This window comes from Carassius carassius, chromosome 45 (genome assembly GCF_963082965.1).
Source record: "Carassius carassius chromosome 45, fCarCar2.1, whole genome shotgun sequence".
NCBI classification, from domain to species: domain Eukaryota; kingdom Metazoa; phylum Chordata; class Actinopteri; order Cypriniformes; family Cyprinidae; genus Carassius; species Carassius carassius.
The window spans coordinates 1,093,416-1,110,727 of NC_081799.1; the positions used below are offsets into that span (position 1 = coordinate 1,093,416).

At 34.6% G+C, this 17,312-nt stretch overlaps 5 non-coding genes across 5 annotated transcripts; all 5 read right to left on the reverse strand.

Moving 5' to 3' along the window:
* Nucleotides 1–5,345: 5,345 nt before the first annotated feature.
* Nucleotides 5,346–5,464, reverse strand: LOC132128108 (5S ribosomal RNA). Its single transcript, XR_009427821.1, has one exon. It is a non-coding gene; the product is annotated as a 5S ribosomal RNA (ribosomal RNA).
* Nucleotides 5,465–5,548: 84 nt separating this feature from the next.
* Nucleotides 5,549–5,667, reverse strand: LOC132128159 (5S ribosomal RNA). The gene has a single exon (XR_009427869.1). It is a non-coding gene; the product is annotated as a 5S ribosomal RNA (ribosomal RNA).
* A 2,661-nt stretch (nucleotides 5,668–8,328) lies between these two features.
* LOC132128187 (5S ribosomal RNA) lies at nucleotides 8,329–8,446 on the reverse strand. The gene has a single exon (XR_009427895.1). It is a non-coding gene; the product is annotated as a 5S ribosomal RNA (ribosomal RNA).
* An 84-nt stretch (nucleotides 8,447–8,530) lies between these two features.
* LOC132128160 (5S ribosomal RNA) lies at nucleotides 8,531–8,649 on the reverse strand. Its single transcript, XR_009427870.1, has one exon. It is a non-coding gene; the product is annotated as a 5S ribosomal RNA (ribosomal RNA).
* Nucleotides 8,650–10,454: 1,805 nt separating this feature from the next.
* Nucleotides 10,455–10,573, reverse strand: LOC132127983 (5S ribosomal RNA). The gene has a single exon (XR_009427704.1). It is a non-coding gene; the product is annotated as a 5S ribosomal RNA (ribosomal RNA).
* Between the last annotated feature and the right edge of the window lie 6,739 nt (nucleotides 10,574–17,312).

Sequence of the window (17,312 nt, forward strand, 5' to 3'; positions counted from 1 at the left end):
AATGCCTCTGCCACTAAACTGTACAGCAAAGCTGATAATGGACAACCTTGTCTAATAGATCTAGTTAATTTAAAGGTCTCTGTTAAAAATCCATTGCACTTTACTTGACTTTTGGAATCTTTATATAAAATCTTCAACCACTTAATAAAATTTTCACCAAAACCAAACTGTTGTAAAATTCTAAACAAATACTCATGTTCGACACGATCAAAAGCCTTTTCTAAATCAAGACTTATTACATATCCACTTTTTTTTTCAGAGATCATGTAACTTACAACATCTCTTATACTACTAATAGTATCTGTAATATCTCTTCCTGGTATTGCATATGCCTGGTTTGTTCGTATTATATTTGGTAAAATTTTCTTCAATCTGTTAGCTAAAATCTTTGATAATATTTTAAAATCTGTATTTAACATAGTTATTGGTCTATAATTTTTTAGATCTGCAATGTCCCCTTTTCTTTTATAAATTAATTTTACTAATCCTATCCCCATAAAATAACTGGTTTCTTCCTTTTTAAAAATTTCATCATACACATCTTTTAAAATTGGTGTCATTACATTTCTAAAAACCTTATAAAATTCACTTGGAAGACCATCTTTTCCTGGACTTTTACCATTATTTAACTGCATGATTGCTTCATCTATTTCTTCTTTTTCAATTCCCCTTTCACATAAATTTTTATCACCATTATCTTTCTTTATTTTAATTTTCCCTACCAAAAATTCAATTTCTTCTCTACCCACTCCTTCCCTTTTAAACAAATTTTCATAATAATCTTTTATTTCTTTTAAAACTTCTTCTTTTTCTTTTACCTTTCCTCCTCCTTTTCCTATTAATTCTTTAATCATTCCTGCTCTCTGTCTGTTTTTTTCCATATTAAAAAAGAACCTTGTACATTTTTCACCTTCCACTAAGTATTTTGCTTTACTTCTTATCATTGCTCCTTTATATTTTTTTTCTTCTATATCCTTTATTTTTTCCTCCAACATTACGGTTTTCTGTAAATTGACAACCTCTTTACTCAGCTCATCTCTTAATTCTATTCTTATTTCTTTTTCTTTTCTTTTTTTAATTTTCTGTATTATTTTACTATGTTCTCTTGCACATTTTCCAATGTCATATTTTAAATTATCCCACCAAAATCTTTTTTCATCCTTATACATCTGATTTCCTTTTTCCTTCTTTATTAATACCTCTATTTGTTCCTTAAAATTCTCATCTTTTAAAATCTCAGTGTTTAACATCCATATTCCAGGCCCTCTTTTAAAATCATTCATATCAACTTGTATACATACAACTTTATGATCACTTAACATTGTTTCCTTATAATATATAGTATCTATTAACTTCAACATTTCCCTATAACTAATCAAGAAATCTATTCTACTTCGGCATATAAAATTCTTCACCACCTGTTGCCTTGAGAATTCTCGTATCCCCTCGTTTCTTTCTCTCCATACATCCACTAAGTTATTTTCTTCCATTAGACTTTTTAATTCCTTCCTTCCACTATCAGATTTAAAAACCATCCCATCTGCAATATCCATCTTGCTAAACGTAGTGTTAAAATCCCCCATAATTAAAATGTTCTCCCATTTCACAATAATATCTTTTAGTTTCTTAAAAAATAACACCTTTTCTTTTTCTACCACAGGTGCATGAATATTACACAGAATTATACTTGTCTCTCCCTCCATCATTTTCACTATCAAACACTTTCCTTGCATATCATCATAAACCACTTGTGCTTTTTCACACACACCCTTTTTAATTAAAAATGCTACTCCCCTACCTAGCCTCCCATCACCATTACTATAAAATATATCACCTTTCCATTTTTTTATAAAACTTTCCATTAATTCATCCCTCCAATTTGTTTCTTGAACCACTAAAACATTTGATCTACTACACAAAAGTTTCAACTTTTCAAATTTCCCTTTTTCTAGTAACCCTCTTACATTAAGTGTTGCAATTTTCAAAAACATAATACATAGCAAAGTACATATTATTCTAAACATTCATCAACTTTTCCCAACTGCATTAATACCTCAAAACTATTCTCACCATAGTCTCTTATTTTAAATACTTTCTCTTTCAGTTCTTTTTTTTTAATTATATGTCTCTTTTGTACATTCTCTAAATTTGGTTTTACCTTTAGTTGTCTTCTTCTTGTTATTGTAACCTTTTCCCAGTCATTTTTGTTGTCTTCTTTTCTTCCTTGCGTTGCTTTCTCTATCATTTGCATTTCCTGCCTTTCCTTTTCCTCCTCTCTTGTTTGTTTCAAGATTTCCGTTTGTATTCCATGTCCTTCTTCCTCTTGCTCTCTTTCTATTTCACAGTACTTCTGTTCCTCCTCTGCATCTTCTCCTATTTGATTCTCTTCTTCTTCCTCAGTCTGTTCTGTTTGTTCATCCTCCTTTTCGTCGTCCACATCCTGTGATTTCTCCATTTCATCTACTTGCTCATATTCTTTATCTGTTTCAGTATCCTCTTCAATCCAGCATTCACATTTCACCAGTACTTTACGACACTCCGGGCATCTTACAGCATCACATTCCCTTGAAAAATGTCCCTTTTCACCACAATCTCGACAGCTAAAGTCTGGACAGTCCTTCAAAATGTGTCCCGGTTTCTTACACAATCTACAGATCTTCATTTGACGATCATGTATGATCCTAAAATATTGCACTCCCTCTGCAGTATCAAATCTCGTGCTGTAAGGCAGTGATAACACCTCCTTAGGGAATTTTACACGGACATATCTTGTTCCATCTGTGATTGTAGTGTCTGGATAGTACCTTCTTCTTATTGCAGATGTAACTTTAACTCCCCATGTTCTCAATTTTGCCGTTATTTCTTCATCCGTTACATAAGCTGGTAAGTGCATGAATGAAACAACACACTCTCTCTCTTGAAGATTCCTCACTTCACACACAATTCCTTTTACTGTTAGTCCATCCTTTAAAACTTCACATGCTTCTTCATCCGTTACTGTTACCTCATACTCATTATTTAATCTTGGTCTTACCGCTAACACTTTACTCAGTCCAACTTTTTCAATCAACGCTTTTATCACATCCTCCACCCTTCGATCTCTTACTTCTGTAGTATTAACAATTACTGTTGCCTCCTTTGAGTAATACTTTTGTTGTTCATTGTCTTTCAACTCATTCCTTTGTCTTCTCACCTCACTTGTCTCTGTTGATTTTCTTTGCTTTATTCTTTCTCCAGTATCTTTTTGAAGTTCTTTACTGTTGCTTTTTTCCTCAGCCATTTCTTTGCCATCGCCATGTTGTTCCTCCATAATCAAACTTTTAAGAGCTTTAAAGCTCCTTTGGCCCTAAGCAGTAAATTCTGCTCAGGGCCCTAAAAAATAAAGTAATAAAACAAACCAAGAAAAAAAATATTATATTTAACTAAATCCAATATAATATAAAACAAACCAAAACAAACACATGGGAGAGCCTTTCTCTCCCTACTGCCACCTCTTACTTCCTGGAATGTACCAACAATCACAGGTGCTCAGGTTGGTATGGCCGTAAGCGAAGGTTGCTGCAAAGAGAGGGCTATTTAAAGATCAGCCATTCTAATCGCCAGTACATTATATAAGTAGGAAAGAAAACCCAAAAGCTTAAAGCACCTGGTATTCCCAGGCGGTCTCTCATCCAAGTACTAACCAGACCTAAACCTGCTAAGATTCAGAGATTGGGCATTGACTCTTTTTTTTTTTTTTGCAAGATTATTATATACTTAGTGAAAAATTTCCAAAAAGCTTAAAGCACCTGGTATTCCCAAGCGGTCTCTGATCCAAGTATTAACCAGACCTAAACCTGCTAAGATTCAGAGATTGGGCATTGACTCTTTTTTTTTTTTTTTGCAAGATTATTACATACTTAGTGAAAAATTTCCAAAAAGCTTAAAGCACCTGCTATTCCAAGGCAGTCTCCAATCCAAGTACTAACCAGGCCCAAACCTGCTAATATTCAGAGATTGGGCATTGACTCTTTTTTTTTTTTTTTTTTGCAAGATTATTATATACTTAGTGAAAAATTTCCAAAAAACTTAAAGCACCTTGCTATTCCAAGGCGGTCTCTCATCCAAGTACTAACCAGGCCCAAACCTGCTAAGATTCAGAGATTGGGCATTGACTCTTTTTTTTTTTTTGCAAGATTATTATATACTTAGTGAAAAATTTCCAAAAAGCTTGAAGCACCTGGTATTCCCAGGCGGTCTCTGATCCAAGTACTAACCTGACCTAAACCTGCTAAGATTCAGAGATTGGGCATTGACTTTTTTTTTTGCAAGATTATTATATACTTAGTGAAAAATTTCCAAAAAGCTTAAAGCACCTGGTATTCCCAGGCGGTATCTGATCCAAGTATTAACCAGACCTAAACCTGCTAAGATTCAGAGATTGGGCATTGACTCTTTTTTTTTTTTTTTGCAAGATTATTACATACTTAGTGAAAAATTTCCAAAAAGCTTAAAGCACCTGCTATTCCAAGGCAGTCTCCAATCCAAGTACTAACCAGGCCCAAACCTGCTAATATTCAGAGATCGGGCAATGACACTATTTTATTTTCTTTGGCAAGATTATTATATAATTACTGAAAAATTTCCAAAAAGCTTAAAGCACCTGGTATTCCCAGGCGGTCTCTGATCCAAGTACTAACCAGACCTAAACCTGCCAAGATTCAGAGATTGGGCATTGACTCTTTTTATTTATTTTTTTTGCAAGATTACTATATACTTAGTGAAAAATTTCCAAAAAGCTTAAAGCACCTGGTATTCCCAGGCGGTCTCTGATCTAAGTACTAACGAGACCTAAACCTGCTAAGATTCAGAGATCGGGCATTGACTCTTTTTTTTTTGCAAGACTATTATATACTTAGTGAAAAATTTCCAAAAAGCTTAAAGCACCTGGTATTCCCAGGCGGTCTCTCATCCAAGTACCAACCAGACCTAAACCTGCTAAGATTCAGAGATTGGGCATTGACTCTTTTTATTTTTATTTTTTTCAAGATTACTATATACTTAGTGAAAAATTTCCAAAAAGCTTAAAGCACCTGGTATTCCCAGGCGGTCTCTGATCTAAGTACTAACGAGACCTAAACCTGCTAAGATTCAGAGATCGGCATTGACTCTTTTTTTTTTGCAAGATTATTATATACTTAGTGAAAAATTTCCAAAAAGCTTAAAGCACCTTGCTATTCCAAGGCGGTCTCCCATCCAAGTACTAACCAGGCCCAAACCTGCTAATTTTCAGAGATCGGGCATTGACTAAATTTTTTTTAATTTTTTTGCAAAATTATTCAATACTTAGTGAAAAATTTCCAAAAAGCTTACAGCACCTGGTACTCCCAGGCGGTCTCCCATCCAAGTACTAACCAGGCCCAAACCTGCTTAGCTTCCGAGATCAGACGAAATCAGGCATAGCCAGGTTGGTATGGCCGTAAGCGAAGTTTGCTGCAAAGAGAGGGCTATTTAAAGATCAGCCATTCTAATCGCCAGTACATTATATAAGTAGGGAAGAAAACCCAAAAGCTTACAGCACCTAGTATTCCCAGGCGGTCTCCCATCCAAGTACTAACCAGGCCCAACCCTGCTTAGCTTCCGAGATCAGACGAGATCAGGCATAGCCAGGTTGGTATGGCTGTAAGCGAAGGTTGCTGCAAAGAGAGGGCTATTTAAAGATCAGCCATTCTAATCGCCAGTACATTATATAAGTAGGAAAGAAAACCCAAAAGCTTAAAGCACCTGGTATTCCCAGGCGGTCTCTCATCCAAGTACTAACCAGACGTAAACCTGCTAAGACTCAGAGATTGGGCATTGACTCTTTTTTTTTTTTTTTTGCAAGATAATTATATACTTAGTGAAAAATTTCCAAAAAGCTTAAAGCACCTGGTATTCCCAGGCGGTCTCTGATCCAAGTACTAACCAGACCTAAACCTGCTAAGATTCAGAGATCGGGCATTGACTCTTTTTTTTTTTTGCAAGATTATTACATACTTAGTGAAAAATTTTCAAAAAGCTTAAAGCACCTTGCTATTCCAAGGCGGTCTCTCATCCAAGTACTAACCAGACCTAAACCTGCTAAGATTCAGAGATTGGGCATTGACTCTTTTTTTTTTTTTTTTTTTTGCAAGATTATTACAGACTTCGTGAAAAATTTCCAAAAAGCTTAAAGCACCTGCTATTCCAAGACAGTCTTCCATCAAAGTACTAACCAGGCCCAAACCTGCTAATATTCAGAGATTGGGCATTGACTCTTTTTTTTTTTTTTTTTGCAAGATTATTACAGACTTCGTGAAAAATTTCCAAAAAGCTTAAAGCACCTGCTATTCCAAGGCAGTCTCCAATCCAAGTACTAACCAGGCCCAAACCTGCTAAGATTCAGAGATTGGGCATTGACTCTTTTTTTTTTTTTTTGCAAGATTATTATATACTTAGTGAAAAATTTCCAAAAAGCTTAAAGCACCTTGCTATTCCAAGGCGGTCTCTCATCAAAGTACTAACCAGACCTAAACCTGCTAAGATTCAGAGATTGGGCATTAACTCTTTTTTTTTTTTTTTGCAAGATTATTACATACTTAGTGAAAAATTTCCAAAAAGCTTAAAGCACCTGCTATTCCAAGGCAGTCTCCAATCCAAGTACTAACCAGGCCCAAACCTGCTAATATTCAGAGATTGGCCATTGACTCTTTTTTTTTTTTGCAAGATTATTATATACTTAGTGAAACTTTTCCAAAAAGCTTAAACCACCTTGCTATTCCAAGGCGGTCTCCCATCCAAGTACTAACCAGGCCCAAACCTGCTAATATTCAGAGATCGGGCAATGACACTATTTTTTTTTCTTTGGCAAGATTATTATATAATTACTGAAAAATTTCCAAAAAGCTTAAAGCACCTGGTATTCCCAGGCGGTCTCTCATCCAAGTACCAACCAGACCTAAACCTGCTAAGATTCAGAGATTGGGCATTGACTCTTTTTTTTTGTTGCAAGATTATTATATACTTAGTGAAAAATTTCCAAAAAGCTTAAACCACCTTGCTATTCCAAGGCGGTCTCCCATCCAAGTACTAACCAGGCCCAAACCTGCTAATATTCAGAGATCGGGCAATGACACTATTTTTTTTTCTTTGGCAAGATTATTATATAATTACTGAAAAATTTCCAAAAAGCTTAAAGCACCTGGTATTCCCAGGCGGTCTCTCATCCAAGTACCAACCAGACCTAAACCTGCTAAGATTCAGAGATTGGGCATTGACTCTTTTTTTTTGTTGCAAGATTATTATATACTTAGTGAAAAATTTCCAAAAAGCTTGAAGCACCTGGTATTCCCAGGCGGTCTCTGATCCAAGTACTAACCAGACCTAAACCTGATAAGATTCAGAGATTGGGCATTGACTCTTTTTTTTTTTTTTTGCAAGATTATTACATACTTAGTGAAAAATTTCCAAAAAGCTTAAAGCACCTGCTATTCCAAGGCAGTCTCCAATCCAAGTACTAACCAGGCCCAAACCTGCTAATATTCAGAGATCGGGCAATGACACTATTTTATTTTCTTTGGCAAGATTATTATATAATTACTGAAAAATTTCCAAAAAGCTTAAAGCACCTGGTATTCCCAGGCGGTCTCTGATCCAAGTACTAACCAGACCTAAACCTGCCAAGATTCAGAGATTGGGCATTGACTCTTTTTATTTATTTTTTTTGCAAGATTACTATATACTTAGTGAAAAATTTCCAAAAAGCTTAAAGCACCTGGTATTCCCAGGCGGTCTCTGATCTAAGTACTAACGAGACCTAAACCTGCTAAGATTCAGAGATCGGGCATTGACTCTTTTTTTTTTGCAAGACTATTATATACTTAGTGAAAAATTTCCAAAAAGCTTAAAGCACCTGGTATTCCCAGGCGGTCTCTCATCCAAGTACCAACCAGAACTAAACCTGCTAAGATTCAGAGATTGGGCATTGACTCTTTTTATTTTTATTTTTTTCAAGATTACTATATACTTAGTGAAAAATTTCCAAAAAGCTTAAAGCACCTGGTATTCCCAGGCGGTCTCTGATCTAAGTACTAACGAGACCTAAACCTGCTAAGATTCAGAGATCGGCATTGACTCTTTTTTTTTTGCAAGATTATTATATACTTAGTGAAAACTTTCCAAAAAGCTTAAAGCACCTTGCTATTCCAAGGCGGTCTCCCATCCAAGTACTAACCAGGCCCAAACCTGCTAATTTTCAGAGATCGGGCATTGACTAAATTTTTTTTAATTTTTTTGCAAAATTATTCAATACTTAGTGAAAAATTTCCAAAAAGCTTACAGCACCTGGTACTCCCAGGCGGTCTCCCATCCAAGTACTAACCAGGCCCAAACCTGCTTAGCTTCCGAGATCAGACGAAATCAGCATAGCCAGGTTGGTATGGCCGTAAGCGAAGTTTGCTGCAAAGAGAGGGCTATTTAAAGATCAGCCATTCTAATCGCCAGTACATTATATAAGTAGGGAAGAAAACCCAAAAGCTTACAGCACCTAGTATTCCCAGGCGGTCTCCCATCCAAGTACTAACCAGGCCCAACCCTGCTTAGCTTCCGAGATCAGACGAGATCAGGCATAGCCAGGTTGGTATGGCTGTAAGCGAAGGTTGCTGCAAAGAGAGGGCTATTTAAAGATCAGCCATTCTAATCGCCAGTACATTATATAAGTAGGGAAGAAAACCCAAAAGCTTACAGCACCTGGAATTATTCCCAGGCAGTCTACCATCCAAGTAGTAACCAGTACCAAACATGCTAAGATTCGGAGATCGGGCATTGACTCTTTTTTTTTTTTTTTTTTTGCAAGATTATTATATAATTAGTGAAACATTTCCAAAAAGCTTAAAGCACCTGGTATTCCCAGGCGGTCTCTGATCCAAGTACTAACCAGACCTAAACCTGCTAAGATTCAGAGATCGGGCATTGACTCTTTTTTTTTTTTGCAAGATTATTACATACTTAGTGAAAAATTTTCAAAAAGCTTAAAGCACCTTGCTATTCCAAGGCGGTCTCTCATCCAAGTACTAACCAGACCTAAACCTGCTAAGATTCAGAGATCGGGCATTGACTCTTTTTTTTTTTTGCAAGATTATTATATACTTAGTGAAAAATTTCCAATAAGCCTAAAGCACCTGGAATTCCCAGGCGGTCTCCCATCCAAGTACTAACCAGGCCCAAACCTGCTAACATTCAGAGATCGGGCAATGACACTATTTTTTTTTCTTTGGCAAGATTATTATATAATTACTGAAAAATTTCCAAAAAGCTTAAAGCACCTGGTATTCCCAGGCGGTCTCTGATCCAAGTACTAACCAGACCTAAACCTGCTAAGATTCAGAGATCGGGCATTGACTCTTTTTTTTTTTTGCAAGATTATTATATACTTAGTGAAAAATTTCCAATAAGCCTAAAGCACCTGGAATTCCCAGGCGGTCTCTGATCCAAGTACTAACCAGACCTAAACCTGCTAAGATTCAGAGATTGGGCATTGACTATTTATTTTTTTATTTTTTTGCAAGATTATTACATACTTCGTGAAAAATTTCCAAAAAGCTTAAAGCACCTGCTATTCCAAGGCAGTCTTCCATCCAAGTACTAACCAGGCCCAAACCTGCTAAGATTCAGAGATTGGGCATTGACTCTTTTTTTTTTTTTTTGCAAGATTATTATATACTTAGTGAAAAATTTCCAAAAAGCTTAAAGCACCTTGCTATTCCAAGGCGGTCTCTCATCAAAGTACTAACCAGACCTAAACCTGCTAAAATTCAGAGATTGGGCATTAACTCTTTTTTTTTTTTTTTGCAAGATTATTACATACTTAGTGAAAAATTTCCAAAAAGCTTAAAGCACCTGCTATTCCAAGGCAGTCTCCAATCCAAGTACTAACCAGGCCCAAACCTGCTAATATTCAGAGATTGGCCATTGACTCTTTTTTTTTTTTGCAAGATTATTATATACTTAGTGAAACTTTTCCAAAAAGCTTAAACCACCTTGCTATTCCAAGGCGGTCTCCCATCCAAGTACTAACCAGGCCCAAACCTGCTAATATTCAGAGATCGGGCAATGACACTATTTTTTTTTCTTTGGCAAGATTATTATATAATTACTGAAAAATTTCCAAAAAGCTTAAAGCACCTGGTATTCCCAGGCGGTCTCTCATCCAAGTACCAACCAGACCTAAACCTGCTAAGATTCAGAGATTGGGCATTGACTCTTTTTTTTTGTTGCAAGATTATTATATTCTTAGTGAAAAATTTCCAAAAAGCTTAAAGCACCTGGTATTCCCAGGCGGTCTCTGATCCAAGTACTAACCAGACCTAAACCTGCTAAGATTCAGAGATCGGGCATTGACTAAATTTTTTTTAATTTTTTTGCAAAATTATTCAATACTTAGTGAAAAATTTCCAAAAAGCTTACAGCACCTGGTATTCCCAGGCGGTCTCCCATCCAAGTACTAACCAAGCCCATACCTGCTTAGCTTCCGAGATCAGACGAGATCGGGCATAGCCAGGTTGGTATGGCCGTAAGCGAAAACTGCTGCAAAGAGAGGGCTATTTAAAGATCAGCCACTCTAATCTCCAGTACATTATATAAGTAGGGAAGAAAACCCAAAAGCTTACAGCACCTGGAATTATTCCCAGGCAGTCTACCATCCAAGTAGTAACCAGTACCACATATGCTAAGATTCGGAGATCGGGCATTGACTCTTTTTTTTTTTTTTTTTTGCAAGATTATTATATAATTAGTGAAACATTTCCAAAAAGCTTACAGCACCTGGTATTCCCAGGCGGTCTCCCATCCAAGTACTAACCAGGCCCAAACCTGCTTAGCTTCCGAGATCAGACGAGATCGGGCATTTTTTTTTTTTTTTTTTTTTTTTATTAAAATTTTTTTCAGTACAAAAAGAAAAAATACATAAAATATTTCAAAATTTTAAATCATTCTTGTTATAGAAACCTCTCTTTCATAAAATAAATGCAGACATTCATTTAAGGTTACATTAAAGTTTCTAAGCAAACATAATCCTTTTCGACTGAAGAAAAACTACAAATTAATTTCCAGTCCATTCAGTGTTTTCAAAACATAAGGATTGTTGTTTAGAATGAGTTTATCAAATACATAAATTGTACCTTCTGCTTTAAAATAACTTTCTAGTGTTCGTATATAATCTTCCAGTTTTTTCTTAAAATAAATCCATAATCCCAGTTTTTTGTTTTTGTCTCTTGCTATATTTCTCCTACACCATATCGCATATCTAGCTACAATTAAAAACAAATTTATCACATTTTGATTATCAGATTTCTCATTCATTCCAAATAAAAATATACAATTCCAACTCTCTTCATCTTCTATTACATCCATTTTATCTCCTAACAAACTCTTAATCACATTTTTCATTTTGTCTCTGAAAATGATCAGTTCTTTACATGATAAAAACATATGCAAAATTCCTTCATTTTTTTCACAACAGACTTTACACAATGCATCCCCAGTCATTCCACATTTATACAACTTCTCTTCAGAAAAAATTATATTATGCCTTATATAAAAATCCAGGTTCTCCATTTTAACATCAATATGCCATTTTCTCAAATTTCTCCACAGAACTTCTTCCTCAAGGTCTATAAAAACTTTTTTCCAAAATGTATTCCCAGCTGGTTTCTTAAAAACACTATTTCTAAACAAAACATAAAAAGTCCTAAGATGACTCACATGAAAAGGCTCCTTTTCTCCTTTTGCTTTTAAGAAAACCTTCATTTTATCATCTTCACTGTCTTGTCCTTGTTTTTCTATGTTTACTAACCATTCCTTTGGAATTGCCTCTTTTATTTTATCATATTGCTTTTTTAAAACATTCTTATTAACATAATTTTCATTATTTTTCACTTCATCATAAATTGCTTGCAAAGGTAAAAAACCTTCCCTCACTTCATACAAAATATCCCTTATTGTTTTAAATCCAGCATTAATCCAATGTTTAAAAAATAATTATTTTCCTCTATATACAATATTCTCATTCAGAAACAATGGCTGCGTTAAAAACTCCAATCTCCTTATAGGTTTAATACATACATTGGGTAAAAATTCTGTCCAAGCTTCTAAAACCTCTTTATAAAACTCCGGTATTCCTGTTATCATTGTAGGTTTTAATTTCATCCACAGAATATCAGTTCCTATTTTCATATGTCTGCATTTATTTAAAAACATTCTCATAAGAATTTTCCATTCAGCCTTATTCTCTTCATTTAAAAATGTTTTCACCGTTTTGACTCTAAAGCTCTTTTTTTTTAAATTCTGGATCTTGCAGCCCTAACCCACCTTCTTCTATGGCCCCTATTAATGTATTATAAGAAATCCTTGATGGCTTAGAGCCCCAGAGAAAATTTAAAACATCTTTTTTTAATCTTTTACTAATTCCCATAGGCATGGGTATCACACCCAAAACATACCACATTTTTGCCATCATTAATGCATTTATAACCAAAACCTTCCCTCTTAAAGTTAATTCCCTTTGTTTCCAATAATTTAACACTCTTTCCATTTCACCCACCACTTCATCCCACATCAAATCTCTCACCATTTTCTCATTTTTCCCAATCCTCACACCCAAAATCTTCAAACTCTCTTCTTCTTTAAAAGGATAAAATTTTTGAATTTTTTCAATTTTTCCTATACTCATAATAACCGTTTTTTGTTGATTTATCTTAGCTCCAGAACCTTTACAGTATTTTTCTATTATGTCCATTGCTTTAACTACACTAGCCACATCTTGCACTATTATAGTCGTATCATCCGCATATTGATATACTTTCTGCAACTCTCTATTTTCTTCTGTGTTTATTCCTCTAATTTCTTTCTCTTCCGTTATTGCCAACCCTAATGCCTCTGCCACTAAACTGTACAGCAAAGCTGATAATGGACAACCTTGTCTAATAGATCTAGTTAATTTAAAGGTCTCTGTTAAAAATCCATTGCACTTTACTTGACTTTTGGAATCTTTATATAAAATCTTCAACCACTTAATAAAATTTTCACCAAAACCAAACTGTTGTAAAATTCTAAACAAATACTCATGTTCGACACGATCAAAAGCCTTTTCTAAATCAAGACTTATTACATATCCACTTTTTTTTTCAGAGATCATGTAACTTACAACATCTCTTATACTACTAATAGTATCTGTAATATCTCTTCCTGGTATTGCATATGCCTGGTTTGTTCGTATTATATTTGGTAAAATTTTCTTCAATCTGTTAGCTAAAATCTTTGATAATATTTTAAAATCTGTATTTAACATAGTTATTGGTCTATAATTTTTTAGATCTGCAATGTCCCCTTTTCTTTTATAAATTAATTTTACTAATCCTATCCCCATAAAATAACTGGTTTCTTCCTTTTTAAAAATTTCATCATACACATCTTTTAAAATTGGTGTCATTACATTTCTAAAAACCTTATAAAATTCACTTGGAAGACCATCTTTTCCTGGACTTTTACCATTATTTAACTGCATGATTGCTTCATCTATTTCTTCTTTTTCAATTCCCCTTTCACATAAATTTTTATCACCATTATCTTTCTTTATTTTAATTTTCCCTACCAAAAATTCAATTTCTTCTCTACCCACTCCTTCCCTTTTAAACAAATTTTCATAATAATCTTTTATTTCTTTTAAAACTTCTTCTTTTTCTTTTACCTTTCCTCCTCCTTTTCCTATTAATTCTTTAATCATTCCTGCTCTCTGTCTGTTTTTTTCCATATTAAAAAAGAACCTTGTACATTTTTCACCTTCCACTAAGTATTTTGCTTTACTTCTTATCATTGCTCCTTTATATTTTTTTTCTTCTATATCCTTTATTTTTTCCTCCAACATTACGGTTTTCTGTAAATTGACAACCTCTTTACTCAGCTCATCTCTTAATTCTATTCTTATTTCTTTTTCTTTTCTTTTTTTAATTTTCTGTATTATTTTACTATGTTCTCTTGCACATTTTCCAATGTCATATTTTAAATTATCCCACCAAAATCTTTTTTCATCCTTATACATCTGATTTCCTTTTTCCTTCTTTATTAATACCTCTATTTGTTCCTTAAAATTCTCATCTTTTAAAATCTCAGTGTTTAACATCCATATTCCAGGCCCTCTTTTAAAATCATTCATATCAACTTGTATACATACAACTTTATGATCACTTAACATTGTTTCCTTATAATATATAGTATCTATTAACTTCAACATTTCCCTATAACTAATCAAGAAATCTATTCTACTTCGGCATATAAAATTCTTCACCACCTGTTGCCTTGAGAATTCTCGTATCCCCTCGTTTCTTTCTCTCCATACATCCACTAAGTTATTTTCTTCCATTAGACTTTTTAATTCCTTCCTTCCACTATCAGATTTAAAAACCATCCCATCTGCAATATCCATCTTGCTAAACGTAGTGTTAAAATCCCCCATAATTAAAATGTTCTCCCATTTCACAATAATATCTTTTAGTTTCTTAAAAAATAACACCTTTTCTTTTTCTACCACAGGTGCATGAATATTACACAGAATTATACTTGTCTCTCCCTCCATCATTTTCACTATCAAACACTTTCCTTGCATATCATCATAAACCACTTGTGCTTTTTCACACACACCCTTTTTAATTAAAAATGCTACTCCCCTACCTAGCCTCCCATCACCATTACTATAAAATATATCACCTTTCCATTTTTTTATAAAACTTTCCATTAATTCATCCCTCCAATTTGTTTCTTGAACCACTAAAACATTTGATCTACTACACAAAAGTTTCAACTTTTCAAATTTCCCTTTTTCTAGTAACCCTCTTACATTAAGTGTTGCAATTTTCAAAAACATAATACATAGCAAAGTACATATTATTCTAAACATTCATCAACTTTTCCCAACTGCATTAATACCTCAAAACTATTCTCACCATAGTCTCTTATTTTAAATACTTTCTCTTTCAGTTCTTTTTTTTTAATTATATGTCTCTTTTGTACATTCTCTAAATTTGGTTTTACCTTTAGTTGTCTTCTTCTTGTTATTGTAACCTTTTCCCAGTCATTTTTGTTGTCTTCTTTTCTTCCTTGCGTTGCTTTCTCTATCATTTGCATTTCCTGCCTTTCCTTTTCCTCCTCTCTTGTTTGTTTCAAGATTTCCGTTTGTATTCCATGTCCTTCTTCCTCTTGCTCTCTTTCTATTTCACAGTACTTCTGTTCCTCCTCTGCATCTTCTCCTATTTGATTCTCTTCTTCTTCCTCAGTCTGTTCTGTTTGTTCATCCTCCTTTTCGTCGTCCACATCCTGTGATTTCTCCATTTCATCTACTTGCTCATATTCTTTATCTGTTTCAGTATCCTCTTCAATCCAGCATTCACATTTCACCAGTACTTTACGACACTCCGGGCATCTTACAGCATCACATTCCCTTGAAAAATGTCCCTTTTCACCACAATCTCGACAGCTAAAGTCTGGACAGTCCTTCAAAATGTGTCCTGGTTTCATACACAATCTACAGATCTTCATTTGACGATCATGTATGATCCTAAAATATTGCACTCCCTCTGCAGTATCAAATCTCGTGCTGTAAGGCAGTGATAACACCTCCTTAGGGAATTTTACACGGACATATCTTGTTCCATCTGTGATTGTAGTGTCTGGATAGTACCTTCTTCTTATTGCAGATGTAACTTTAACTCCCCATGTTCTCAATTTTGCCGTTATTTCTTCATCCGTTACATAAGCTGGTAAGTGCATGAATGAAACAACACACTCTCTCTCTTGAAGATTCCTCACTTCACACACAATTCCTTTTACTGTTAGTCCATCCTTTAAAACTTCACATGCTTCTTCATCCGTTACTGTTACCTCATACTCATTATTTAATCTTGGTCTTACCGCTAACACTTTACTCAGTCCAACTTTTTCAATCAACGCTTTTATCACATCCTCCACCCTTCGATCTCTTACTTCTGTAGTATTAACAATTACTGTTGCCTCCTTTGAGTAATACTTTTGTTGTTCATTGTCTTTCAACTCATTCCTTTGTCTTCTCACCTCACTTGTCTCTGTTGATTTTCTTTGCTTTATTCTTTCTCCAGTATCTTTTTGAAGTTCTTTACTGTTGCTTTTTTCCTCAGCCATTTCTTTGCCATCGCCATGTTGTTCCTCCATAATCAAACTTTTAAGAGCTTTAAAGCTCCTTTGGCCCTAAGCAGTAAATTCTGCTCAGGGCCCTAAAAAATAAAGTAATAAAACAAACCAAGAAAAAAAATATTATATTTAACTAAATCCAATATAATATAAAACAAACCAAAACAAACACATGGGAGAGCCTTTCTCTCCCTACTGCCACCTCTTACTTCCTGGAATGTACCAACAATCACAGGTGCTCAGGTTGGTATGGCCGTAAGCGAAGGTTGCTGCAAAGAGAGGGCTATTTAAAGATCAGCCATTCTAATCGCCAGTACATTATATAAGTAGGAAAGAAAACCCAAAAGCTTAAAGCACCTGGTATTCCCAGGCGGTCTCTCATCCAAGTACTAACCAGACCTAAACCTGCTAAGATTCAGAGATTGGGCATTGACTCTTTTTTTTTTTTTTGCAAGATTATTATATACTTAGTGAAAAATTTCCAAAAAGCTTAAAGCACCTGGTATTCCCAAGCGGTCTCTGATCCAAGTATTAACCAGACCTAAACCTGCTAAGATTCAGAGATTGGGCATTGACTCTTTTTTTTTTTTTTTGCAAGATTATTACATACTTAGTGAAAAATTTCCAAAAAGCTTAAAGCACCTGCTATTCCAAGGCAGTCTCCAATCCAAGTACTAACCAGGCCCAAACCTGCTAATATTCAGAGATTGGGCATTGACTCTTTTTTTTTTTTTTTTTTGCAAGATTATTATATACTTAGTGAAAAATTTCCAAAAAACTTAAAGCACCTTGCTATTCCAAGGCGGTCTCTCATCCAAGTACTAACCAGGCCCAAACCTGCTAAGATTCAGAGATTGGGCATTGACTCTTTTTTTTTTTTGCAAGATTATTATATACTTAGTGAAAAATTTCCAAAAAGCTTGAAGCACCTGGTATTCCCAGGCGGTCTCTGATCCAAGTACTAACCTGACCTAAACCTGCTAAGATTCAGAGATTGGGCATTGACTTTTTTTTTTTTTTTTTGCAAGATTATTATATACTTAGTGAAAAATTTCCAAAAAGCTTAAAGCACCTGGTATTCCCAGGCGGTATCTGATCCA